Below are 27,957 nucleotides of genomic sequence, written 5' to 3'. Positions count from 1 at the left end.
AACATCCAAGCTACTTTCAGCAAACCTTTCACTTCTCTGCAGGAAAATATCCAAAGAAATTCAGTTCACAGGCTCCATCACACCAGACAAGCAGCCAAAAATTACCTGCTCCATTAACTTCTACACACCCGTTTTTGACTGCTCTTCAGCACAGTTCTGGGGTTACAGGATAAGGATATATAAACTTAGTTTTTTGAATGAGTTCAGCGTGTGGCCTTCACAAGAACATGGACATCACAGGGACGGTGAAAGGGCCACAGTCCCCTCGATCACAGCAGCGCCTGGGCCCACAGCCTGAAGTTGGAATGAGCTGGCAAACATCTTGCTCCAACTTCTGCTGTGCCATCTGGCTTCCAGTTAAGCAACTGACATTAAACATCTTTTCTCCATATTACCATCTGGCAGCTGCTTGTACAACAGAGGAACACACGGAATTTGGCTAACAGTTATCCTAAGAATCACATCAAGGATACTTGCACACACATGAGAGTATGGTACCAAAAGAGTTTGGAGGAAGTTTCTTTAGGTGACAGCCCTGCACTCCCAGTATTATGGAACAAGAAATTACATCCCAGATTGTGAGGTTCTAAGTACAACCTGAGGACATGCTATATGAAGGGAACAAATTAACTGCAATGCAAAGTCTTAACACCTGATATTTTGCATTTCTTAACTTTACAAAGCTCCTGCGGAAGATCCTAAAATGGTGATAACACAGATTTATCCGGGATGAGATTATTGTATGCAACTTGGTTGTTCTTGAGCAGTATCAAAATTTTGCTATCCTAGGCAAAATAGGATGCCCACTCTTCAAGAGAGCAGTAGCTCCCACCCCCCTCTTGCTGCAGTAATGGTGTATGCCAAAGGTAGTTTCAATAAAACTAAGTTGATCTCAAATATTAGAAGTATTTTGTTTCTACTTGACCCTGCAGAACAGCATTCAATGTATAAGTTTCACTACATTTCCAGGTATCTCTACAGCTTAGATCTAGGATAAGCAAGTAGTTGAAAAGCAACATCGAGTTGAAATATTGTATATTATGGAAAAAAAGTCAATTTCCACATGTATCAGCACATCTTCTGGTTTTCACTTTTCTGGACAGGCAATTTGCTGAAAGCATAACTAGCACTGTCTGAAATACTAGTCATACTATTCAGCACGTAATCCAAAAGCCTTTTTCTTTGATGAATTTTTAAAATTTAGCCCGGCTTTGGTTTCCCATGCAAACCTCTTTCACACAGAACATATAAGCTGCAGTTCTGCCAGCAGGAGCAAAAGCCTGCAGTGTTTTAGCTCCCTATTCCTTTACACACAAATAGGGACTGAACAGTCCAACACCATCAATAACAGGAGCATAGTTGCAGTGTGACCACAATTCAGTCTTTAGAGGGCACAGGACTATTTTACACTGCAGGCACTGGAATTATAATATACACAGCCTAGTCAGTGCTCTATCATGTATAATAAAAGAGTTAGTCTACCCCTGCTGATGCTGCTGTTTGAGAACTGCAGCCTCCACATCTTTTGCTGTTGTTGCCTTTGAAAATTCCCAGGAGAACTGGGCAGATGGTGCATTTTGGTTGCCCATGTACTAGATCAGGAGCATTTCTGCATCACAGACGAGAATAAATCGTGCTAAGGGAGAGGAGATTTGACACAGTCACTTTAGAAGTGTAACTCACCCATGCTCTCTCTAAGTTTGTTTTATGTTACTGTTTTATGAATACAAAGTCATTTTATGCAGCTTACAGGAATTAAAGATCACCTATTCCTTATAATTAAGGACATTACATATTTTCTTTGAAATTAAGTGTAATAAATATACTTTTCAAATTCAGGTAGCTGCCTACTAAGCCGCACTCCTGTAAGTTAAATAAGTGGTTTTTAAACAGTGAGACAGTTGTCAAGAGGAAACATCTTAAATACAGAGATGCAGCAAAATTCTGTGCTGCCCTAAATTGTGCTTAGCAATAGCGACAAGCTAAAAATAAAGGGGACACAACAGAAAGCTAGGGAAAAAAAATGATGGTTTCATGATACTTTCCATACTGGCCTGTAATTCACTATCTGATACCCAGGTAACATTTCCCTCTTGGAGGTCCAAGCCATACACTGAATGGGCAAAATTTGCTGGTTTCTTGCTGCCCTGCTTCTCCCCTGCTTGAATTGTGTTCATTTTTAGAGGGAAAGCGCATTCGCATGCACACAGAGATCTGGCATGACTACATTTTCTGTCAAAAACAATTCAATATAAACAAATTTATTCAACAAGAAATACATAACCTATTCAAAAATATTAGCTCCTTCAACAAAACCATTTCATCTGTCCTCATTACTGGCCAGGAGCACCTGCTGAGTGGTAGCCAAAAGCAACACTTTATAACCAGAATATTTAGCCAAGCCTTCACTAAGAGCTCACAGCTAGTTGTGCTGCTGGAGACTGAGGATGGAATTTTAATTTTCTCTATACCATTTGGCTTGTTCTTAGTGCTTGGTCATTTGCTGATACATAAGATGGGGAAAATATATGAAATATGTCCAGTCCTCCAACTCCATTTGAACATCTCACCTGAGAGAGGCATCAATGTACACTGGCTTCTGTACATTGGTATAAACCAGAGGCTGAAAGTCTTTACAGGGCCTTTTTGGTTTGCTTTTTTACTAGCAGACATAGAACTTCTGGCAACGACTCTAAGAATCCAATATTTTGTATAGAGGAGGATGATTTTTAGTCTTATATCCAATATTGGTGGTGAGTCTGGGTTACAACTTGGCAAGTGGCTGAAGCATTACGTGATTTCCCGTTTTACCTCTCTGATGAAAGCCAGAGTACAGTATTGACACAATATACTTAAATGTCAAAGTGTTGCTTTGTAGCTTTGCAATATTTTCAGTTTAAATATTGAAATGTCACCAAAGTCTAAAAAAAACCAGTGTTTTTAAAGTACATGGCTTTTACTTCCCTGTTTATAGCACAGCCATAACTGAGTGCCAGGCCATTAGTTCATTTTAGTTTAAGCAGACATTGATGAGGCAGAAATTACACCTCACTTAATTCATGCACCCCGCTGTTTGTTGAGTGCGGTCCTTTCTCCAGTGGCATCTAATTCTGATTAGAATTACACCTGTACTTCATACAAGAAACAGGATTTAAATTTTTGTCCTCACACCTATGGCCTTGTCAGCAAGTTCACCTGCCAGGAAAAAAAAAATCAAGTCCATTAATTAACTTTTATTTCCTAACTCACCATCAACTAAACACGGGTCACTAAGCCACTCACACTGGCCAAGAACCTCATTATAACTTTATTATTTCTGTAGAGCAATCATTACCCTTTAGTACCAAGCTAACACTATACAGCCAACCCAAAAGAGGGATTTATTTACCTAACCAAACTGGCATTTAATTATGCTGCTGTAAGTGGCTTGTGAAGCCAGAAATATTAAGCATAAACAAATTCCAAATAAACTTTTCAGAGATTACTAGCCTAAAATTTGCATCATGGAAACTAAGCAAATATTTAATTGAAACAGCATATGGAAACAGTCGTAAAGTGAGAAAGGTTAAAGAAACTCAGCATTCATCAGCTAACATTTAGCCGCAATCAGTAAAAGTCAAGCAGATGATGTTGTATGAATTACAGATTTAAAAGAAACGCTGAGGGGGAAAAAAAAAAAAAAAAGAAAAAAATCCTTTCTGCGGGGAGTCCACCACCACATCCTAAGGACAGTCGCCAGTTCCAGAAAGCCAAGATGTTGCTCTAGATGACTAGAAAAGGCCATTGGTTCACCAGCTTGTCTAGAGGTATATGCAGGAGAGATGAAGGAACCTACATCTCCAAAGACCTCCTGGGTCAGCAGATTTTGCTATTCTCTCACACCAGCGTTAAGGGTAAATGCAGGGACCAGCCCCCCAGCCTGTTCCTTCCCTCCCGCTTCTTCCCTTGCAGCTCCCCCAGGCAGCAGTTGCCCTCTCCTCAGCAGCAGCAGCCTCGGACTCCGTGCTCACTCTTCAAGCTATCAGTGCACAAGCTCCACATCTACCTGCACAGCCCTTGATAATGCCCATACACAGATGGCTTTATCTGCAAGAAAGATTTTCACGGAGATAATTGGACTGCTCTGCAAGCCTGGGTATCTGTAATGCGATTGTCAGGTCTGCAGCAGGGAATTCACAGGAGGGAACTTCCTAAGGAGCCTGCAGCTCCCCAGGGAACAAGAGCACCCAGGGAGAAGGGAGCTGAGCAGGGCTGCTCAAAGCTGCACAAGCAGGCAGGGCAGCTCCAGCCTCCAAAAAACTGGCTCCCTTTTCCATTCCGAGGCCCCAGCTCCTTCCCAAGCCTCCTCCAGTCAGGGAAAAGCCATGGGACTGCTCAGGAGGGTCCTCTCTGCACAAGACCAAGCCTACAGTGGTCCCAGGGGAGTTTGCATGTTAACCCCTGGTGTCGGAGCAGCAAAATTGCTCTTAGAAGTCCAGAGCCTTGGCTTGGTGCTGCATTGCCAGGCTCAACCCCTTGCCAAGCCCGGAGCTCTCCCAGTCCCAGGCCTGCTCATGGAGCTGGCAATGACTCCAATTGCAGCGTGGTCAGGCCCCATCTCACATACATTCATCTCCTTTACTAGCAGGAGATTCCCAAGTGAGTAATTCCAAAAGATATCACATTCGCAGCCCATTTTGCCCACCCCGAGGCTCTGTGCCTAACAAGCACCCACTGAACCCAGCGAAACTCATCGACTACAGAATTAACAATTTAAAAGCCACGCTCTGTGTCACACTTGCAGACATCACCCCATGGCAGGAGTTATTGCTAAAGGCAAAAAAGCAACATGCTGGCCCAGGCCTGCTGCCTGTGAAATGAAAAGAAGGTTTGCTACCAACTTAAGACAGAGCTAAACTGGATCTAATAACCTGAATGTGTAATGTGGGCTGTTCTCAGCCTCTCAGCACTAGCTAAATTGCCGGCTTTTCAGAGTCACTTGTTATTTTCTTTTCCACAGCCACAAGACACATCGATTTGCAGAGATTTTATAAAAATAGTAATAGCAACATGATGATATTGCCTAGCAAATCTGAGGCTAAGTAAGGTAAACTCCATGTCAACAGTGTTTTCCTCATCTCCCTCTTTTAATGAGATTTGCCATACTTCATAAGCACAGGGCTAAGTCTGTTTTCTCCTAATCTGTGCACAAAGCTCCATATTATAAATATATTAAGACAATGCAGAGAACCTATTTCCCATATCTGTGTAATATCCCCAGGATTGCTTTAATTTGTGAAAATGAAACTGCTCACATTTTGGCTATTAAATCACACAAATATCATTTGTTTGAAATAGTGGCTCTGTATGATCAAAAAGCATAAAGGACCCAATCTCTCCCTCCTCTTTTTCATATTTAAAACGTGCAGCGAGACCAGTGTAGATGTGATGGTCCTCGGCAATACACAAACCATGGTTTGCACCAAGTAGCTGCTTGTTTCGCTGCCCAAATCTTAAACCTGAAGGACTGATGACCAGAAACCCATCTTCTTTAACCGTATCAGTTAGTTTAATAAAAAAGTTATCATCCCTCAAGATGTGAGAGGACAAAGTGCTTTCTGCATAGGAAAAATTATTACGGCTGTCAAGCGCTATTAAGTCACTGACTTTAATCATGACATAGAACACTATTTTACTTACCTTTTCATTAAAATTACTATTAACAAGTAAAAAAACCTAAGTATTAAGAAAATGACAATAAAATCGGTTTCCCTGTCAGGGTATGACAGCAACACAAATAAGCACAAATCCAAACCTCGTATCAGACAAAATCAATCTGAAAGGCACTCAAAGCTTGAAACCAGCTCTGGGTCCAGGTTTTGCAAAAGGAACCTTAACAAGTCAACCACAATCATCACGGCCAAGCATTTTTTTCTTGCTCATATATAAGCCCAGACCTCAGCTTTGCTGAAAAGGCTCCCAGGAGCAGAGACTACGCAAAGTTTAGAGCAGCTTAGTCTCCTTGCCGCTTCCAAGCTCATGTCCAACTGTGAAGGGCCCACATCCAGTGGGAAATGCATTAAAGAGCAACATGAGAGCATCTCCGCACCCAAAAAACTTCTAAAGGGATCCTTTGACCCAGTGTTCCCTAAACTACAGGGCATCACCGGTGCTGGGAGCGTGTAGGAAGACAGTTGGGTTTACCCACAGAGATCCCCTTGCCTTTTCTGTCCTACAGTAGTCCTGGTGAATGCAAAAGCCCTTAATGAAGATATTTATCACCCTTCTCCAAACCATCCTCCCTACTCCATGATTATTGTGTAAAGATCTTCACTTGTGCACAGGGGATTCATGTTCCAGCTGTGTCAATTCCCCAAGGAGTATCTTGACTCTTCATCTGTGGGAAAATCCTGAATGTGTTAAAACAAATCCCACAGGCACGAGCAGCCCTTGGATCAGGCTCCCATGGAAACTTTTGCAAAAATACAAAAATACGTATTTACAAGAAAGTCTATTCCCAAGGGGCTTGTGTATCAAACCATCAAAGGAAAACAAGAATTCTCTTTAAAAATTTCTTTTCTCCACAGGAGGTAAGGGGTGCCCTCGCTTTAATCCAGTGGTCAAATCGTGCTTTAGGCACACAGCATTCCCTCCTACCTTGGCCTCTTCCAGAGCTTCCCTGTGCGGATGAATCCTTGATCCAACAAGAAAAGCATCCAAACTCTCAGGCACGCGGGTCTTAAATAAAAGGTCATTTTCTGCTGCACAATTTAAGTTCCCTCTGAGATTTCCCCAGAGAATTGGTGTTCCCCGGGTTCTCTCCCAACTAGCAACTTCACAAATTGGCAAACTATAAGCAGGCTTTCTGCTGCAGAATGAAGAATCAATAGCTGTCTACTTGGATAGCCTCAAAAAGGGCTTAACTTTTAATTGAACGCCAGAGAAGAAATGGCAAAGCGCAAGCACGCAAGCCAGCATGAAGCCTGCATAATTATCTTGCTCCTTGCAGCTCCTTATGCAGACCAGAGGCTAATTAAACACATGTGCAGGCTAGAAAATGATTCACAAAGATGCATCTTATGTCAGTTTGCAAAGGAATCGAGCAAGTCAGAAGGAAGCAGCAAGGAAGCAGAGCTGCTGCCAGCTATCTTGCACTGTCATTTGTATTAGTACCTCAGCATTTTTTCCCCTTTTTATAGCAAAGGCAAATCGGACTTTGCATCCAGCTTGCAGTTTGATGTAAAGTTCAGGAGAATGGGGAACAACAGCCCCACACCTAGACAAGAGCTCACACATACAGGAGGATAAACCATCTTGTTAGCTGTTCCACACATTAAGCAAACAAATACTTCCTCAGGAAACCACCTCCCTGACACAAGCCATGTAAAATACAGATGCAAATAGAACAAGACAACCTTTTCTCATAGTTTTTTTTTTTTTTTAAAGTATTTATTAACACATTCAAAAGCCTGTTTTGGGCAAACCCCATCACTACAGATGAAACAAACATATTGTTGAACAGCCACTCACCTAAAGCGCTCCCAACCAGTAGTAATACAGCCAGGTTTTCCTCAAAAATGCTCTGCTCCGGCAACAAAAAGAATGAATGATAAAGAAAATAAAAGTGTCCTCTAAAAAGAGACTAGAACCTACCTCCCCTCCCAGCTTCTGTACAAGGGAGACAAACCAGCCCTGCCCTGCACTCCAGGGCTTTAAGTGGGTTTGGAGAATTCAGAATAAGTGGGAACAGCTGCTCAGGATGGGGCTGACCAGAGCTCAGCTGTTCCGAGTCAGCAGCCGCTGCCCCAAGCGAAGGCAAAGGTGCCAAGTGCGGCTCGCTCACCCCGGTGCTGCCCAAAAGCAGCTCTGGGGCGGCAGGAGGGAGCGCACAGGCCGGAACAGGGCACCGGGGGCTGGAGTAGCTCCAGCAGCAACGAAGGGTGCTGCTATCAGTGGAAGGAGTCTGATTTTAATGCAATATTCCAGTCTCTCATCCTGCGTGCCCCACAGGTGTCCCTGCCGCCTTGGCCATCCGGCCCGGCAGCCACACGGAGTTGGCGAGTGTTTTACCCGCTGTTTTTAGGGATTTGAGAACAAGTAAGGGGATGGGAAAGGCCTTAGGGGTGTCTTTTTACTGGCACAAGGCACAAGGTAACATTAACTTTAAAAAAAAAAAAAAAAAGGAGAGAAAGGAAATGTGCACGATAAATAAAATAAAATGCTTTTGCCTGCTATTGTAGTTCTGTGTGTCTGTGAACTCCAGTAATTTCTCCTGCAGTGCAAATCCCTTCCACAGCCTTCCACAAGTTTTCCTCCCAGGAAAATGGCAATGGTGACATCTACTGCTCGAAGCAGAGAACAGTTTGGGCAGTTCTGCCCTCACCTGAGTTATTCCCAGGGCCTGTTTATTAAATAACAGCTGCATGAGCTAGATGCAGCGTAGCAATCTGATGACAAACATGCCTCCTAATAAAGAAAATCAACTAATAGCACGATGCTGTAGCCCCAGAGGATGGCTTGAGGAGCAAATATTTATAGAAGAGTATATCATACTAATCTAATTTTTGTTACTGTGTTAAAGTACCTTCAGAATGTACCTACTCTGCTCAGGTAAACATTTGCTTGCTTTAGGAGACCCGCAGGACTTCTGTGCATTAATTCCCTTCCCTTCTAGATTCATCTTCTCTATTAAGTTTTATGCTTTTCCTTTCATCCAATTAAAATCCTGTTTTTCTATTTATTTTCCAAGAGACTTAAGAGTGTGGATAAGAAACATGTTTAATTTCCTGCAGCAGAAAAATAAACTGATAAAAGAAGAAAACCTTAAAGATTACAAAAGAGGCTTCTAACAGTGTCTGCTGTGGTGTTTGAACATGACACTTCTGACATTCAAATGAAATTTGGGAGTCCCTTACTGCATGCATTATATCAACTTTATACTACATAATTCTCAACCTACGTAAGAATCAACTTTGAAGGTGCAAACCCAACGGGGGAGCAAAAGAGGAAGCGCAAGAGGCGGAAATGTTGCTGCTGGCCATGCATGGGGGATGGACAGAAGTCCAACACCCCAGGTCACAGCAAGCAAGGCAAAAGCAGTCCTAGATCTATGTCAGAAAGGGGAATGTCCCTTGTAAAATAGGTTATTTGCAATTAATGCTTTTAAAGAGCATTCCTACTTATGCCCAATTAATTTATTTATGAGCTGGCACCAAAGTCATTTCTACTAGTGTCTCCCTGGAATTAAAGCCATGTTATGCCCAAAAAGCAACTATTGCTACAAGTGTATTTTAGAGAAGAAAACCTGCAATTTTCTGACAGAGCTCATTGAAAAACACTTGAAAATCCCAGTCCCTTGCTCCTTGCCCACGCACAGCCCTAAATACTCAAAGCTGCTCCCGGGCCCAGGTGCTGCCTGGGCCTGGCACACTGGAGAGCAGCACCTGCAGCGTGTTGAACCATCATGAAAGCTGGATTTAAGCAGGAACGAGGAAGGAAGGGGGCTTCTTCTGAAGCATGGCTTTGGGAGGTGTACAGGAAGGAGATAGTAAAAGGGGGAGATAGAATTTTTCTTTATGAAAACCTTCAATAGCAGCTGATTTGTTAAATACTTTCCATAGTAGGTTGGAGGGCTGGGTATGAGTTCCTGTTTTGCTTAGCTTAGATCCTTATTTATTTAAGGAAGAGCTGTTAAGCTGAGGTTACTCAAACCCTGATGGCCTGTTGGGGTGCTACAAGAGCCAGCAGCAGCCTCATGGTGTGATGTGCTGCTGGACCAGATCCCAGCAGTTCTAACTCAGGTATCTCCAAGGGCTTGGAGGTTTCCCGCAGTAGGCACCAGCTGCAGGCCTGGCACTTTCCCACTTTATTAATATTTGGAGAGAGGTGGGGAAGGTATTTTGGAGCAGTGATATAATCCTGCTCTAGTTTTTCATTGCATGAGGTAATGAACATTTTCAGTGCTTAAAGGTGCTCTGAGAAGCTGCAGGGCATGTGTGAATGCCAGTGTTTTATGGAAGGGGTGGTTTTACTGCCAGCAGACTTAAAAAAAAAATCCCTGCAGTTTATATTAATAAGACTGGATGTTATTGTGTGTCAGGAGTTATTGTGATTTATAAAGTACTTGGTACTTGGTGTGTAATGAAACCACTTGGTGTTTGGTCCCAGTCCCTAACAGTAGATGATAGTAGCTTTATCTGCAATAGCCAACTTGACCTGGCACCTTCTATCACTTTTAATGATATTTTAGTACTGCCTTTTGCTTTCACCTGAGCTTAGGGCAGCTTCTGCACTGTGGATGCTCTTGTTTGAGAAGGGAAATGCACAGCTTGGTAGCAATGCTCCCAAACCCCTCTGCTGCTTTAGCACCCACGTATGTGGCCATGCAGTGTAAGAGAAGAGCAGTGTAGGGAGCTAGATGGGTGGTTGTCTCCAGGTGAGCGCTAGGTGATGGATCTTGAGCAGACTGGCTTGAAAAACCACCCTGCATTTAGCAGCATATTGCTGTGAAGCAGCCGAGTGGGAGCAGGTACTTGGAGCGGAGGACTCCTTGGACCACTTTCCTACAATATTCTTTGGCCCAAAAGTTTATGAATGTGTATTTGCTTAATATTAAGAACGGAGCTGATATGCCTCACCCTTGTCTGCCATGCTACACACTTGCCATATTCTTTAAATGCAGTTTGAGGAGGTAGAGATACAGCTGAAACTGAGGGCTGCTTGTCCTCTGCAGCACCTTATCTTCTGTCCCCTGACGATCTAATGCCTTTTTCTTGTTGGCTCTTATAAATACAAGCAGGTATAAAGATCTTTCTGCCTGTGCTTGAGCTTTGCAACATGAGCAGCTTCAGCAGAGCCGCTGCCCCTCGGGAAGCATGGTGGGGCAGATGGGTGAAATCTCTGCTCTCTCCCAATCCAAAACCTGTGTGAGATGTTGTATTTCCCGGAGCCCTGATGCCTGGTGTTGCAGGACGCATCTTTCCAGGGACCTCTCTCACATGCAGGGCTGCAGATGTTGCAAACCATGTACTACTGTGTGGGAAAACTCACTTCTTATAATAATAAAAAGAAAGAAAATCTACTTTGTGTGTGTGGATTTTGTGATGACACTGAAAGCATTTATAAAGCTGGTCTGCACTCGCACTGCAAAGGGAGCAGGGGAAGCCCTGCTGGGGCTCAGCGGGGGGACCTGGTGCCCGCATCGAGTCCTGTGGCTTGTCCCCTTTGCAAATGAGGGTTAATAAAGATTGAAGTGCTTAAACCTCAGGGTTCAGCCTGCCATGCTTGGGCAAAAAAAAAAAGGCCTTTAAGGATCAACTCCTCATTTTGCTTGCTGAAAGCAGGCTGTGAACTGAAGCTCTCCAGCCCCCTGGTGCTGCTGCTGCTGCCAAGATCTCAAGACACTCCGTAGTTTTCATATGGAAAAGAGGGGAAGTAGACGGGCAGTCGCAGCATCTTCTCCATCAGCAGTGAAGTGCTGAGATGGGCCTGTTTCTACCAAGGAAAGCGCTGCTGGGAAAAACTGGTCCTTAGTTTTCTGGAGTACTTTTCCCAGCTGAATATGCCCAACCTTTGCTTTTTCATTGCCTCCCTTGAGACCCTCAGCTTTTCCCCTGCAAGGAATGAGATTTTTTTTTTTTTTTTAACTCCAGCAAACAGGACATGTGGGACACAGCACAAGGTCCCCAGACTTGCGCTGCAGTCCCTGGAGCTAGCAATGCTCGCACACTGAGTGAAACAGAGACAAAATAAAAAGGCAATTATAAGAACACCCAGTGTATATCTCATCCCTTGTTAGTGTGGCAAAACAGGGGTAGGAGCCCTGGTAGGGGAAGAAAGTCCTCTAATAAACCCAGAGTGTGGCCAGCAAGAGGCACAGCTGTGATGACTGCTGCTTGTGCTCACACGCTGGTAACCATGGCCAGAGCTAGAGAAGCTTTGGGGCAGCATCACAGAGCCAAGGGCAGGATAAACCATTTTGCCTTTACTCCCAGTCCTAAATGTGCCGTATTAGGCTTTTCCTGCCATTCATAAGTCATGAGTCAACCAACAGTGGGAATAATGTGACTGGCTTTTAAGGAAAACACTTCCAAGGAGGATTTGGGGTTTGTCTGGCTTTTCTTTCCTTTCTGGGCTTTGGGCCTGTTAAATGCAGCTGAGTCAGGTTTTTCCCATAACCATGAGAGCTACAAACCTGCCTCTCTCAAAAACTATGAAATCATTTGGGGTATTGACAAGACGTCTGGCTATTAAGTGACTTAAATGCCTGGCCACATCTGAAGGCAATCACTTTAACAGCTTTCAATTACCATCACTGGCAACCCAAAAACCTGCAGCCTGTTATGGGAGAAGCCATTGAGGGTTTAAAAGCCTGTTAGTGAGACCTCTCCTCCCTTAAGGAAGGGGAGATGGGTTTTTTTGTTCTTCTGTGGCCATGAAAATGAGGGGTAAGTCATGCTTTGTTTATTTTTGGGGGAGTTTTTTGCTTCTTTTGGAGTTTGCCTGTTTGGGGCAGGTGTGTTTTCCAAGTGCTTTGTGTGAACTCCACCAGGCCCATCTCTTGTGCTCTTCAGTTTTCTGTCTCTCTCTTTGGCTGGATTGCTGAGCAGTGGGGGCTGCAGCTGGAGATCTTGCCTCTCCTAGGGTGACCCTGCCCAGATGATGTGGTGGATGTTTTGAGTATGTGTTCCTCATGGCCGAGAACTTCTCTTGTCTTCTTTTAGCTGAGCTGCCATGGACACTTAAACTTGGTAGAGAAGGAGACTCAAGGGTATCAGCCCCTGATAAAATCTGGGCAAAACACTGTTTTTTCTGGCCACGTTGGCCTGGGTGCTGCCTTGCACCCTACCTGCCCCAGGGTGGCAAGCCCTTGTGACAGGGATGCCATATGCCAAGCAGTTGAGGTCACCTTGTCTGTGTGACATGGCCTTGATGCCCCTCAAATGGGGAAGATTTTCCTTACCTTGTGGTGAGCCTGTTTTGGGATGGGAAGTGCCCAGGTACAGCTGTGTGTTGCAGGAGGAAATGCTGTGTTAGTAAGGCCAGTAGTGGCCAAAAAAGTTGACTGCTGAAGCTGTCCCCCTCTTTTTGTTGCTTTTGGGATGTTTAGATGCTGCTGCAAAAGCAGCCTCCTTTCTGTTACCATCCATGCAGAAGGAAAGCAGCTTCATGGGGATGATATATTTATATATTTTTTTCCTGCTTGAGCCTTGGCACGACTTGTGGTTCTCCTTTGTTGCCCTCTGACTGCAGTGTGCAGCTTGGGTGGTGTGGGGGCTGCTGGCCTCTGTGAGGGGAGGTGAAAAGCACCAAAAAAAAGTAACTGTGGAGCCTCTGTACCAGCTGAAATCCCTTTGGATGGGGATGGCTTCTCTGCAGAGCACTGAGCTTCTCCATAAGCTTTTGCCCTGCTTCTCCTTGGTGTCCCACCAGGACTCTGAGCACAGCTGTCTCTTTGTAATTGATACTGGATGGTCTTTCTTTAAACTTAAATTGCATAATAGATGTGACCTTTGAAAAAAGACAAAAAAGAATTTATTTCTTTCAGCTCCCATAAAAAGCATGTGGAGGTTTTTGTTACTGAAATGTGCTAATCAGTTTAGTGCGTGTGTGCATGTTTGTACTTCTGAGCTTATTGAAAGGGCTGTGATGATATGAAAATCTCCCCCAAAGGTAAATCCTTGCACGGGCATCCCAGTGCTTAGCCCCTGCTCAGCTCTGCGCTGGCCAGAGGCTGGTGCAGGGGAGGAAAACACATATGATTTTGGCAGAACTTAAACGTCTGTGTGGATCATAGAGGGCAATTTTTGCCTTCCCACTCCTGAATGTACAGACTCCACGTGCACTGGCAGTGTGAAATGCTGGTTAATGGAGACTGAGCTAGGCAGCAACCACTGGCTTTAACACTGAAGCTCCCAGGCAGTAGGTCAACCCAGCTGTTAAATGCCCCCAGCTAAAGCTGTGCTCTGCAGCTGCAGAGATGAGGAGGCTAGTGAGCAAGTATATAAAATGTGAAATAAATGTTTTCTATGTTCACTGCAGGGAACAAGAGATGCAGGAAGCTGGGGCGGAGGGGACAGGAGCCTCTGTGAGTTGGTCTTGAGGTGTCTCTGGGGAAGCGCTGCCAGGCAGGAATGTTCCAGGCCTTCCCTGTGGGCAGATGGTCATGGAGAAGCGTGCGGCTCTGCTCCCTGCCCCGTGTGCCCACATCTTGTCACACCAAGCAAGCAGGGAGGAAAACAAACAAGCTACAGATGGACACTGGCAGCCTGTCACTGAGCACGAGCCTCAAAATGCAAAATAAACTCGGAGCAGCTGCTGGCGTCTTCTCAGCAGCAGCTACTGTGTCTTCTGCTTGGGTGTTGAACCTCCCCATTGCCTTCCCAAGGTGGGTGTTGCTGTAAGACCAAGTGTCAGTGAGTGTGTAGCCATCAAGATGCCCTCTTGCTCCATGGTCTCCTGCAGTGCTGCAGCACATCAAGCTCCATCACTGCATAGGACAACATCCTGGGTGGCTCCTGAATTCTTATATTGGTTTTTTGGCACCACGTTGGTGTTGTCCAAGCCCAAAGGAGGTCCCCAGGGGCTCTGTTACATTGCTACCCCCTGAGTCCTCCACCACAAAAGCTCCTTGGGAAACAGCGGAGCAGCCGGCAGCACAGCACTGCACTTGACTCAGTTTGGTCTTGTGCCCACTCTGCGCTGGGGTCAAATAGCATTTTATTTCTTTTTTTTTTTTTCTTCCTGTAAGCAAAAGTATAGAGCTCTTTCTCAAAGTGATGCTGTATTTACAGAGGATGCTTAAAAAATTCCTGGTTTGTTGGGTTGGGCACAATAAAACACACATTGAGGCATCTTGGTGCGAATTGTGCTTTTGGTTACACAGCCCAGGCTCGCTCTGCAAGGGGATTCCACAGCTTCGAGGCTGCCTGCCTCCCTAATTTATGTCTTTAAAAACCAAAGATGAGTCGCTTGTGCGTTACATTTTATTGATGTTACTGTAAAATACATATTTGCTTGCATTGCTAATTGGGGAAGCACAGATGGCCGTGGCTTCTGTTCGAATGCTCTGCTCTTTAAAATAGCTGGTAGCGTTACAACAAAGCGCAGTCATTGAAACGCCTGCCGCACGGCGGGCACCCAGCAGGAGCTTCGTCCCTGGGAATTAGGGTTCGGTCTGTTTTGAGGAGAGAGAGGCCCTGGATTAACCCTTCCCTGTGGGAGGTGCTGGCTGCTGCACTGCTTGGTGCTGCTTTGCCCATATCTAAGGTGACTTTTGTGCCGTTTGAAGGGTTTGTAACGGGGAGTAACTCTTGTGCCTCAAAACTTGCATAGGAGAAGAAACCTGGAGCTGACAGGAGTCCGATATCATTTCCTCTCTGCAATTGCTTCCCCATGCATAGTATGTCCTATAATGAAAAAAGGTTGAAGAAATAGGGTTCTCTTCCCTGAAAATATTGCCCCTAGTAGTATCTGGAGGCTGTAGAGCTTGGGAGCAGGGAGCACAGCCCTGTGTGCAGGTGGTTGGTCATCTTCAGAAGACACTTTTAATGCTCTCCTGCCACCAAATCCAACCTGCCTTGAGCAACTGCATCGCAAGTGAGCAGCGTTTTGTAGAGCGCTTGCAACGTGTTGGCAGCAAGCTGCAAAAGTGTGTGGTGGTAGCAGGGGCTCTCCCAGCAATTCTGGTTTTTAAGGCTGTTCTGTGAGGAAGCAGCTGCACTGGGGCAGCTGCTGCACCTCAATCTGCATCTCCTCTCTGCTGCGAGAAGCGCTGAGGCTGCAGTGGGGTTAAAACCCTCCTGTTTTATTAACTCTTGTGGTAATTGCACTCTGGGCTGGCATGAAGGAGAGGAAGGCTGGGGGAAGTGACAGCCACCTTGGTGGGACTCCTCTGAAACCCTTTAAAGTCAATAGAAAAACTCTCTCTGACTTTGCCATGCTCTAGTTCCAAGAGATGGGTAGATTCAAGTGAGGGAGGCAGGAGAGCACTGCAACCACTGAAAGCTGCTGCTCTGCTTTGCAACCTTGTCTTTTCCAGTGGATCCTTCCAGCTGATATAACCCAAATATTTGCCAGTTGGGCAATCTGCAGCACAGAAAAGCACGAGTTCAGGCAGCCCAGGCTCAGACGAGACAGTCCCTTTAATCCTTGCACTTGGAAGATCCCAGTGCTAGAAAACTTTTTTTAGTTATTGCAACAACTGTTACAGACAAGCTTGGAGGTATGAGGTTTTATTCTGGAGGTATGAGGTTTTATTCTTCCTCTGACACCGCAGTTAATGAAGTTTTATCAACTGCCTTTTATTGCAGTAATCTAAAACTGTATCCTGTAATAGGATCATAAACATTTAATGAAACTCAATGTTGTAGGAATGAAAAAAAGAGGTGGCAGGAGAGGCTTTATGGTGGATTAACGGGTGGGAGAAGGGAAGGAACAGAGGATGGAGTGGGCTGAGACCTCGGTGCTAGAGACAGAGAGATCTTGGGGATAAGAGACTCGGTGCCTTTGACTCTGCTCACCTTGGATACCCTAATCCTGGTGATTGCTGCTTTGCTCCTCATGCTGAGTGCTGCACAAGGAAGCATGGAATATCAAGTTCTGCTAACTCGGGGCAAGGCACATTGCTAGAAGAAGGGAACGCTATTAATCCTTAATTATTTTCCGTGTGTCTTCCCTTCCCAGAGCTTCTCTGTGCTGAGAACTTCTCCCTGTTTCTGTGCTCTGCTTTTCTTTGCCTGCAGCTATGGGCTTAAAGAGAATATAGATCAAAAATAGTTGAAAAGTTGTCATCTTTTTTTCAACAAAAATTCTGAATAAAGTACTACTCAGTTGACATAAAAATAATTTGCTCTCTGTTAAGCCTGCTAATTTTTTTCACAAGAACTGAATAACTGAAATCAGCAATACATTTCCAAGGCTAGAAAGCGTAAGTTTAGGATGGACATTTTTCAGGTTTGACTAGCAGAAGCTAAAGGGAAAAAATTAAATATAGGTTTTGAGGAAAAATACTCCTACAGAATGAACTTTTCTCCTGTTGAGGTAAGTCATAAGGGACAGGTCTGCAGCTCCTGTACACCTGCATAGCTATTCTTCTATTTTCTTAGAATAATGATACTGAGTAATTGTAATAAACGCTACCTGCCTCTTTGCCTTAGTGTGTGTGACGTAGGTTGTGGCCCAAAAGCAGCAGGGTGGTATGTAGAACAATGTGATGTCAATGTTAGGCCTCATCTACACAGGTGGCACTTCAGGTGTTCCACAGGTGTATTTTGTCTCCCTTTTCACCCAAAAAAAGTAAAATCATGGTGAAAAGGAAAACCTTAAAATAACGTGTGATCTGGGAGTGTGAGTACACAAATTGTCAGAGCCAACTTTTGAAATAAACATTTGCAAATGTTACGATCAGCCACGTCTGAGAAAATAAATTGTAGTAGTCTTAAGATAAATGGCTCCCCAGAGGAAAGCAATAAATAGTACAGCCACACGCTCCCTGCGCCTCGGTGCTGGGCTTTCATTATTTATGTAAAGGTAGGAAGCAGGCTACAGTGCCAGAAAGCCCTTTGATCAACCTCTCTTTTTAAACACTTTAAAAATCCCAAACTCAAAAGAGGCGTTGAGAGGCTGGAAGCTTTCTGTGGATTTTTAAATGTCCACTAATGCAGTTTGGGCTGAGCACATGATTTCACTTGATCTCTCATATGTTAGGGTCCATGATGGACTGCTAATTATTAAATGACTGGCAGCTATTTCTGGTTCTCTTGTCTCTTTGGTGCTTGCTTTGTCTAATGGTTGCAGGTTGTAAAATATTCAGGTCTTCTCAGCTGGTTTCAGATGGCTATTGGTTTAAGGGCTTAATTTGATTGGGACTAAAATCTTGGAAAGTGAAAGAGTATTTTGCAGTTGAGAGGAAGGCTGAAAGAAGAGGGGTAAACATTTGCAATCCTCATGGATAGTTACCAGAAAGGGTCAAAACAGGCAATCATCTTGCAACAGAAACATGGTTGGTGAAATCATGGAAATGCTGGTTGAGCTTCTAGGACAGGTTTGCACTGAAAATACTGTTAAAATTGACTCTAGAGATTTCCTCCCAGAACTTGCATCACTTGAAAGGTGTCTGGATTGCACATCTAGCCTGGATGTCCAGATGGATTTCTGCTTATATTTGGAGGCATCTCACTCAAGAGATGAGGAGTCATGAGGCTGTTTAGCCCTTAACATTTCTCAGGCTTTCAGTGTTCTGAAGTTTCTCTCATTTTGAATCAAATGCTCAGCCCACAAGTGGACATATTTAAGCACACGGTAAAATATATACCCTGAGATTGCTACCCAGCAGCATAAATGTTATCACATTGTTTCTATCTGTATGAACCTGGGGGCATATTTGCATAGATAGCTTGGAGCAGTGTCCATGTCTTCTGAAATGTCAGGAGGCCTCAGCCTTCAAAGATGTCCATGCAAATTTGAGGTTTAGAATGGCTGGAGATGGTGTCTTTCTAGATAAGAAACGTTTATGTTGTTTGGTATTAATGTGAGAAGACAAAGGCAGATAGCAGGACATGAAGCCAACCTCACAGTTTATGTTGCAAAGATGCAGTAGAGTGGATGTGCTGTCAACTCCTAAGAGGATCAGGGTTGTACATATGTTCCGTATGGATCCAGGAATTTGTGGAGGTCCCATATTGCAGTTGTCACCCAGTTGGGACTCTACTTCTAGAAGAATGACCTGGTAACATGGGAGATGGCAGGCACCCTCTCTTCAAACACGCAGCAGGGCAGTGGGATGAATGGTGGGTTTGTGTTGGAGTTGCATTGAAAAATGAAATTCTGCAAGCTAACCATGGTGCAGTTTAAGAGACGAGGCAAATTGTTCGTGGGCACAGTTTGAGGTGGGGACTTGGCCATATTTGTATCATAACCTAAGGCAAATACTGAAAATCCCAGAACTTGGTACTGAACATGTTACTTTTCAAGTGAAAATGAGGAAAAAAATTACTGCAGAATCATTCTCATATAATGTACTTTCATATGCTTGAAATCAAGGCTGAGCTTCAGGCAGGGAAACCAATAAATGACGTGTAGCTGTCAGCCATGCGTACAGCATCTTATTCACCTTTTAATAATCCTTGGGGGGACAAGGTCCTGGTTGATGTATTGGCTAATAAGCTGGTCACCCTGCCCATAGGCCTGATGTACCTCACTCTTCAGGTCCTTCCCAGCTACTTCCAAGCATTTCCATAGCGCAAGCAAGTTTAGCTTATTAGCGCAGACTCCCAATTTCTCTTGCTCAAGTGATGAGGAAATGAAACACTGTTGACATCTTTGGAACTGGAGTGTGCATTTATCAGGGCTATGTTCAAGTATTTGGTCCCTGCATTGGGAAAACTGGGGCTGCCCTCCTTGTTTAGGGCATTTATGGTTCTTGGAGAGCCTGCTGCTACATGCTGGCTTCAAGTTATTAATTAACCAGCTATTAAACATCATCCATAACTTTGCAACTTCATCAAGACCTTCTAAAGCCATGAAAGACAACATTTTGCTCACCAAGTGGAGTCAAAAGGTGAAGGATAGGGGAAACCCATTTAGACTGTGAGGTTTCTCTTGGAAGTCTTCAAAAATATTTAGGCAGATTGTTCCAATATTTTAAGTATATTTGAAAGTCCTCTTGAAGTTCTAAATGTATGAACGGTCAGAAAAGCAAAGCATGATTTACATGTTTCATTTTTTCACTTGATGCTGTGCCAAAGTAGCCAGGGGCCCAGGCAGGGATAAAGTGGATGGAATGAAGTTGCTTTTTGCTCTTTAAAAAAAAAAAAAAAAAAAAAAAAANAAAAAAAAAAAAAAAAAAAAAAATCCTGTTTAACAACTTAAGGTGTACTCTACACTGTCTGGAAGCTGATAAGCTATAGGACAGCATTTTAGAGATAGCATGCTTGAAATTTTGAATAGTCTACTGCCATGATGTGTAAAATAAAGTGCCAACTGATCTTGCAGGCATAAAAGGTTACATAAAGCACAATAACATCCTATTTGGCAAAGAGACATGTTCCATGTAGGATATCTAATGTACTATATGAAATCAGCAACCTGTGACACTGGAGAAGACTTTCAAAGACCAGCCAGGAGCAAGGATTAATAGAAGAGGGTAGAACATGACGGTATGTGAAATGTGGAGGAAATGGAGAATTAGATCAAATCAGGGGAAAATAGTTCTCTATGAGGAGATAAATATGATCTAAAACAGATATCTGGTAGGAAGAAGCTACTTAGAAGGTAACAATGTTGAAATGATGCCTAAGCAAATCAGATACGAAAATGCAATATGGGAGGAAAAATAAATGCATAAATATCACAGTAACTCTCGCTGTGCTCTGATAGGGAGGTAGAAAGGGCCAGATGCCTACACAATGCTGAGATGGGATTTGATTTGAAACACTGGAACCTGGGTGAAAAAGCTGCGGCAGCCAGCAGAAACAGTGAGGATGGTGCAGAGAAATTTGGGAGGCTGAGTCATCTCCATGGGAAGAGATGGAAATAACTCCATCTGCTTGGTCACCAGCACCTGGATGGCTGCTTGCAAAAAGCTGGTGCATGCAAGTAGGGTAGAGCTCGTGTATGGCAAAACTGCAGACTGATTGTATGAAATTGTGGTGTGAAGTTGAGAGGGGTGGAGAAAGAAAGATCAGTGAAGCTAGCCCACCTTTAGACAGCAAGGGCTGGAAGCCACATCATTTGGTATATGAAAGGGTGAAGAGGGATCTGAGCCCTATTTTCTAACAACATCATGAAAGGGAGCCAAAGCCTTGTGTGGTGCATCATACTCCTCGGCTGTGCGGGTTTGTGCCTACTGCTGACAAGTCCATGTGCTGCAAAGAAGGTGGGCTGAGATGAACTAGACTGTTCTACCATCTCCTGATTCTTCAACTCTAAGTTGAATCCAGGATTGCCTAATAGCTAATAAATGCCTAAAATACTGGGGGTGGCCAGTGGGTGTCAGCTTTGTCCTATTCAGGAGCTGATGGTGCTTTCTTTATCTAATATAAACTCTCTCTTAAAGGTGTCAGTGGTATTGGGGGGGGGGGAGCGGGCAGAATATTGGGGCAAAAGACATCCCTATGCAGAAATGTGAGGTCTGCCCTGCAGTCTGGAGTTTTATTTTCTGTTAACTCTGCTTTAAAAGATCAAAGATAATCATTAGTAGTAATTTTTCCCCCCTCTTTTTCAATACCTCAAGCGCAGAGAGAAGACAAGTAATGAGGATTTTCAGGAGACCTCTTTGGTCTTACAAGCAAGCCACCAACTACAGATAGTATAATACTTCACTTTCAAAGTTGAGTTGTGCAAATGCCTTGCAGGAAGCATCTGTGATGACCTCTCTGTCTCTGGAGGACTACAGTGCTGTGGTCAGCCAGATATGGCCACTCAGTAATGGTGTGGAAATTGCTTAAAGATTGAGGCTAGCCTAAAGACCTCAAGCTATGTAAGTTTTATAGGAAACTTCTGTGGATTTTAAGGGTCACTGTCAATAGTTACTTGCAACCAAACTTCCCAACCAAATACCAACCAAGATACTCTTCTTTAACTAAAACTCAACCATCTAAACCTAAAGAGCAAAAAGATGCTGTTTAGTGTTTAGCTCTTGGATACAATGAGTGTGTTGTAACATGGTAGTTCTACAGAGTTTTGATATGAACGTCAAGTGTTTTGCTAGAGACAGTTGAGTTTTGAGATGCCTCTTTATCAGTGGACGGGTACAATAACCTGGCACCTAAGCTGCACAGGGAAGAATTGCCAGGACAAAGAGGAGATCTTCCAGGGATCCTAAGAATATTTGAAAGGGTTTTTTCTCTACATCCGGATTCAAATTCCTCTAGCAGTTGACACAACCTTTACCTTGACTTTTATAGGTTTGTGTTTTTGACTGGGTGTCTTCAGCTGAAATTACCCAAAATCTTTTGTTGATACTAGATGTCTAAGCTCAGACCTGTGGTGGTAACAAGACAGCCAAAGTGATGCCATTGTCCAAGCCAATGTTCTAGGACCCAGAATCTTCCCTGGGACAATCTCCCTTGTTCATGTTGGTTCTTGTAGATCTTAGGAAGAATAACAGTGCCTTGACAGAAGCGGTGTGTTGTATTTTTAATGCAGAGGCTGAAAGAGGTCTTCACTGGATTAAACCATTAAAGGAATACTGAAAACTGGTGACACCTTGCCTCTTATCCTATTTTTTAAAGGAGCATTTTCAAACCATGAGAATGAAGTTGTTTGCTTTGCTTGCCCACTAGTGTGTGGGCAATGTCTGGAGGTGCAGAAATATTCCTTCACTGCAGTAAAACAACTGTGTCTTAAAAAGCTCTGAAAAATGACAAAATCCTTACCCCTAATCAAATCAGACTACTAGAAAAGGATATGAACCTCTCCAGCAGCCCTGTTAGTGAGGAGAAACAGCATGGCAGTTCACAATGAAAATTAACGTACAGCTTTAAAAGGCTGTGGTCAAACACCGTTTAATGTGTCATTGAGAGTAGAGTAAAAAGATGCTACTGTTTTATTTTTATGATCTAAATTGTTGTCTGTGGTTATTCAAAGTTAACCTGACTGCACTTGGTTGGTTATGGGGTTATGGCTGGTTATGGGGCCATTTAATTTAAGGTGATCATATTTTCATAATAAAGCACCAGGTCTCTCTTATGATAACACTTTATGTAGAGGCATGAAAGATCCTCCAAAACCCTCTTCTCTCAACACTTGTTGTGTCCTGACATGTTTTCCATCTCAACTGTATCTAGATTCTGCCTTTCTCTCTCATGGTAGAGACCCTCACCTCTGTTAACTGAGGAAAAAATAATAGAGTTGTTTTTTTTTTTAGGTGAGGGACTCGAGTATAAATGAGGATGCTCACCCAGTGTAAGCAACCAGTGTAGCCAGCTGATGTCTCCTGGTGTAACTGCTGGAGGAAGAAATGTTCTTCTAGAGTGACTAATTTAGTGCTTGGACTTGTCAGTTGGAAGAGTCATTCCCTTCCATGGGCTCTGGAAGAAGCCAGAAATACAAGGCTAACCAAGGTGAATCTACCTGCATAAATATACTTGTAACCTAATGTGGAAACCAACAAGAGTAACAGGACAATAACAGGACTATCTGCCTATAAACATCTTTTGCCTTGTGGAAAACTAGTCAAACCCAACTGGACACTTCTGAACTTTGAAGATTCAATTTTTGCAATTATTTAGGTTAGATATTAGGAAATATTTCTATGTGGAAAGAGTGGTCAAGCATTAGAACAGGCTGCCCAGGGTAGTGGTGCAGCTGCTGTCCCTGGCAGTGTGCAAGAAATGTGTAGATGAGGTGCTTAGGGATGTGGTTTAACAGGCAGGATATTGAAGGACTTATGGTTAGACTTCATGATTTTGGAGTTATTTTCCAACCATAATGATTTTATGATTCTTGTTGGAGAAGAGGAGAATTTGGTTCACATCAAATGATGCAAACCCATGAGCTTGGTGAGTTGTTAGTGAATTTTCTCTGGCTTTTCAGTATAAATGACTTCAGCATTTTTACCAGATTCTATCTTAAGTAACCATTATCTGCCTGTTTGAAATGCCCCCAGTAATTTATATAGATCCCATGTAGTTTTGTAACGGCTGCTTTTTGAGCTTTCTACCACTGTTCAGTATTAGACATATTTTACTCTGTAGGTACTGGTATTTCCAGTCCTGAGCACAGCAAGAGTTGTAATTCCTGTTTGTATTGAAGTGCTAGGTGGGAAGCAGAGTCCTGAATAAACCCTCATTGTGCTAGTTGTACAAACAAAGACTAGAAATGAGCTCAGACTCAAGGATTCTGGGTCTGTAGCTAGTGTCATGATTAAATTTTGTTAGGAGACTTTAAAATCGTCCTACCTCATAAGTGTTATGCCCATATACATTTATATCTTGAGAATAAAGAGGAAACCCTGTACGTTTTTATTATTCATAGTAAAGCATAAAACACAATACTATTTTTCAAGTATCTTGGATATAGCAATTAGAGTACCAGGAAGAATAGGAATCTTGGTTTCCTGTATACTTTCAGTTTATGTGTATGCCTGAAGTTGGCGGCTTTATAGAAGAAGGAAGAAGCATTTGCTGTGAAAACGATGCCTCACAGGGAGCACGCTGAATTCAGGTGAAGACTGTAGTGCATGAGCTGGTGCCCTTTTAAGAATCAAATATTGTGCCTTTGAGAATAAAGCTCTAAAAGCAAAGATGATAAGAAAATACAGCGACCATGTGATATATTAGCAGAATGTTTTACAAAGTCCCCCACAAAGATCCGCTGCTCTTGAAAAGCCTAACCAACCCAAGTGAGAAACTATTCACAAATTTAGTATTCAGATTACATGCTCTGCCTTTTCAACTGCTCTCTGTACAATGAATGCCTGTACAACTACAGTAACAGACACAGATCTACAGTTTCTGTGGCCTTTGAGCTATTATGAGTATTGTGCCCCTCCATAAATTACATGTGCACATCCTGAAAATACCAACTGTTTTAACAGGAATTAATCTATAGGCTTTTATCTTGGTGAAATACAAGGGATACAGTATGTTGCATCTCTTTTAAAATTAATAGGGTATCGCCTGAAGATATTCAAGGATGTTCATTATTTTCTTTATAGGTCTCTTTATTGATGCACATAAACATAAAACAGTGCCTTATTGTAGGAAAGGGAAGGGGATGGCGTAATGAATAGATTAGGACTTGCGTGGTTTCGGGCTGTCCAATGCACAGTGAAGTAAAGAGAGGTCTACATTTGTCCTCTTCAAAGTATATTGGGATTAGATCCAGTTTGTGTTCAAAGTGTCCCTTCTGTGGGCAGAAGAGAGGGGGTTCAGTCTAAAGGGAAGTAAGCTGATCCAGCAGTCCAGTGCTCCGTGGCATTCGTGGCTGTCCAAGGCAACAGTAGGTTACATATGCGCTTTTTAATTTGTCAGTGCTAAATAAAGCTGGGGTTTTTGTTGTGCTAAACTATTATTTATTGTTAATACTTGATAAATGGTGTTTGGCTGCTAAATCCCTGGAATTTTTTTGACTTTATATAGGCACACTTAAACTGATTTAAACAAGGAGTAACATAAAAGCATTTTTATGCTTGTTGTGAATAATAAGTCGCACATATATGGGTTAAATCCATGGGTAATTTAAATAATACATCAGGCTGAGCCTATCACAGACCCATCAAAGTGTAATTGCCAACAATTGTAATTGCCACCTGAATTGGTGGTTTGTGTGGATGCTGCTTAGGAGTCAGTCCCATTGATGGGAGTGGAAAGAGGGTGCCTGCTGTGCTCACGGGATCCCCAGAAATGGCCCTTTCAGGGATTTGACTTACACAAGAAGGCAGAAGTCTGTGGCAATACTGAAAATTGCTCTTGAGAAACCCTCTCAGTGTGTTATTCTCTCCATTTTAGAAATGGAGAAGTGGAACTTGGAGAAATAGTGACTGGGTTGAAACTATGGGGAGGACCTCTCACCATGCGAGTCCAGGGCTCCTCCAGGACATCTCTTTATCATCAAGATCATCACAGTGGCTTCACCAAATATATTTTTGGGGAGATCCTTGTGGACTTCTCACTGCATCCCTCCAAGCTGATGCAGAGCTGAGGTTTGCAATGAAACCATGGTTTGAGGCCATGTGTGTGTCACTAGCGTAGACGTTCCCAGGTTTGCAGTCTTTGGAGTTATCAAATGTATTTCTAACGGCCAACCCTTTCATTCTGTTGCCTGTTCCCTGCTTCTCTTTTGGTCACTTCTCTTTGTTTTCACAACTCGGTTTGATTTTTTTGAAAGCTTACAAAGCAGCAGGATTAGAAGCAGAGGAATAATGACTGTAGAGGGTGGATCTGGCTTTTGACCATCAGCCCCTATGGCTGAAGCAAGTTCCAACAGTTTTGTGAGAAAAAGTTGTTACTTATTTATTAAAGTATTATGTCTAAGGATTGCCAGCTGGAAACCTTCAGTTTTCAACATTTTGATGAAAAGCATCATAAAAACTTTGTCAAAAAAAGCGCCCCTAGTATTTTGTTGACTTTTTTGGGCATTGACCCCTGCTTTTCAATGTCCTGTAAAAGTGATCAAAGGCTCCCAATGCTGCTGAGACTCCCGCCTTGGGAAGGCCGACCTCCAAAACACCAAAGAAACCTGAGAGTTTGCTATGGAGTGATTTCATACGGACAGCTCAGGGGAAGTTGCTTTCCTCCTGGAGGAGGATGTCCATGAGGAGCTGTATTCCAGCAGAACTGCTATGGTATAATTACACAGCTAGAGCTATGCCAGACTATTTCGGAGGTAGGCAAGCCAAGTCTAGTTGTTGAAACGTAGGCGTGGGAAACAAGAAGTTTGCTTTCTAGGCTCAGCTCTGAGTGCTCTTTGTGGCCTTGGGCCAGTCCCTAACCTTTCTGCCTCCTTCCTATGTAAAATGAGAAGAGCTAAATTAATCTACTTCACAGTTGTGGTGCAATGACTAATTGGCTAAAATTTATTGCGCTGTGGGGAGAGCTGTCTATTAACCTCCCTGTCTTTGGCTCGTTGAATAATTTCAGCGATAAGTTAAGTTTGTGCTGTCAGGATAGGGTGGCACATGGTAAGAGCTACTTGTTGGGAGCGCCCTGGGCTTCAGGACCCCCAAGGAGGACTCCTGAGTCCACAAGCTCTGGAAAGATGTAAGGAGGGAAAAGGGGACTAAAGCACATGCATGTTTTACATTTGTAAGCAAAACACTCCAATGTATACAATTTGCCTCTGGGGAAAGGATAAAAAAAGTATTTTCCGTTTCATTTAATGCGCTGCTGGAACCAATGTGGATATATAAAGTACTCTAGTCAGTAAATGCTTGCAAAACGCCTTGGCAAAATGTATTATTTCCCTTTAGTGACCAATGTACATATGGGATAATTTCATTATTCCCGTTAGCTTCCGTGCTAGGTGAAAGGGTATATTGGCAGTCTGAATTCTGATGTTTTCTAATGTGCTTAACGTGGCAAATCTAACACTTAGTATTATGTGAGTATACAACACATTGCATATCCAGGTATTGCATCTCCCTGCAGGATTAATCCTGGTGTCTAATGGTGGTCAGACCAGCCTAAACTACGAGGTGTTAGAAGAACAATCCTATCACACCTGCTCTAAAGCCTGTTGAGGCCGAGGGAAAGGTCCTGGGTGCAAGAACATGGGGGCCCTGGGGGACATGCACAAAATGGGCCCAGAGCTGTAAGTGTGTCTTGGTGTGGACATGCTGGTAGCCTTGGGTCGTTGGCGAAGAGCTTTCATGCTGAGATTGGTGCTGGTATAAGCACAACTTTTCTGTATCGTTTTGGCCTCATAAGCGTTATGTCAAGAGAGAATGGTCCAAGGTTGTGTCAAGGCAGGTTCAGGTTAGATAGAAAATTACTATACAAATTGGTGAAGTGTTGTAACAGGCTGCCTGAGGAAGTGCAGTCGCTGTCCCTGGCAGTGTTGAAGAAACATGCAGATGAGGCATTTAGGGACATGGTTCAGCAGGCATGGTGGTGATAGGTTTATGGTGGGACTCGATGCTTGAAGGTCTTGTCCAACTAACATGATTCTGTGGGGGCCTCCTGGGGAAAATACGCAGTTGGTGTCTCCCTTGTCACCACCCGGCCTCCTCACAGGCAGGCACTGGGGCAGAGGGAAGAATACAGTGCAGAAAGGCTTTCCCTGTGACTCTCTGTTGAACAGTGTGAGAAGTGCGCTTTTCCACAGGGAAGGAGGGCGAGACGCCGCGGTCAGCACCTCCCGCGCCGTGCTGTGTGCGAGGAGAGATGGCGCGGGGCGCCGGCCGGGGGAGGCGCGGGCCCGCCGGGCCCCTGCGGGGCGCTGGCGCCGCGGCGCTGGCAAGCACAAGTGCTGAATCACGGCGCGGCGCCCGGCGGGCGAGCCCCCCGCGCCAACGGCCGCGCCAACGGCCGCTCCAAC

The 27,957-nt window shown here is 43.8% G+C and overlaps 1 long non-coding RNA gene across 1 annotated transcript; it reads left to right on the top strand.

The window, feature by feature from the left end:
* Positions 1-12,384: 12,384 nt before the first annotated feature.
* Positions 12,385-23,171, top strand: LOC112956101. Its single transcript, XR_003250988.1, has 2 exons — positions 12,385-12,425; positions 22,847-23,171. It is a non-coding gene; the product is annotated as an uncharacterized LOC112956101 (long non-coding RNA).
* Positions 23,172-27,957: the final 4,786 nt, after the last annotated feature.

The sequence above is a fragment of the Nothoprocta perdicaria genome, unplaced genomic scaffold (genome assembly GCF_003342845.1).
Source record: "Nothoprocta perdicaria isolate Ctin4 unplaced genomic scaffold, notPer1 scaffold_11, whole genome shotgun sequence".
In the NCBI taxonomy this organism is placed as follows: domain Eukaryota; kingdom Metazoa; phylum Chordata; class Aves; order Tinamiformes; family Tinamidae; genus Nothoprocta; species Nothoprocta perdicaria.
The sequence above is the reverse complement of the archived record's forward strand: the minus strand, read 5'-3'. Positions and strand labels throughout refer to the sequence as shown.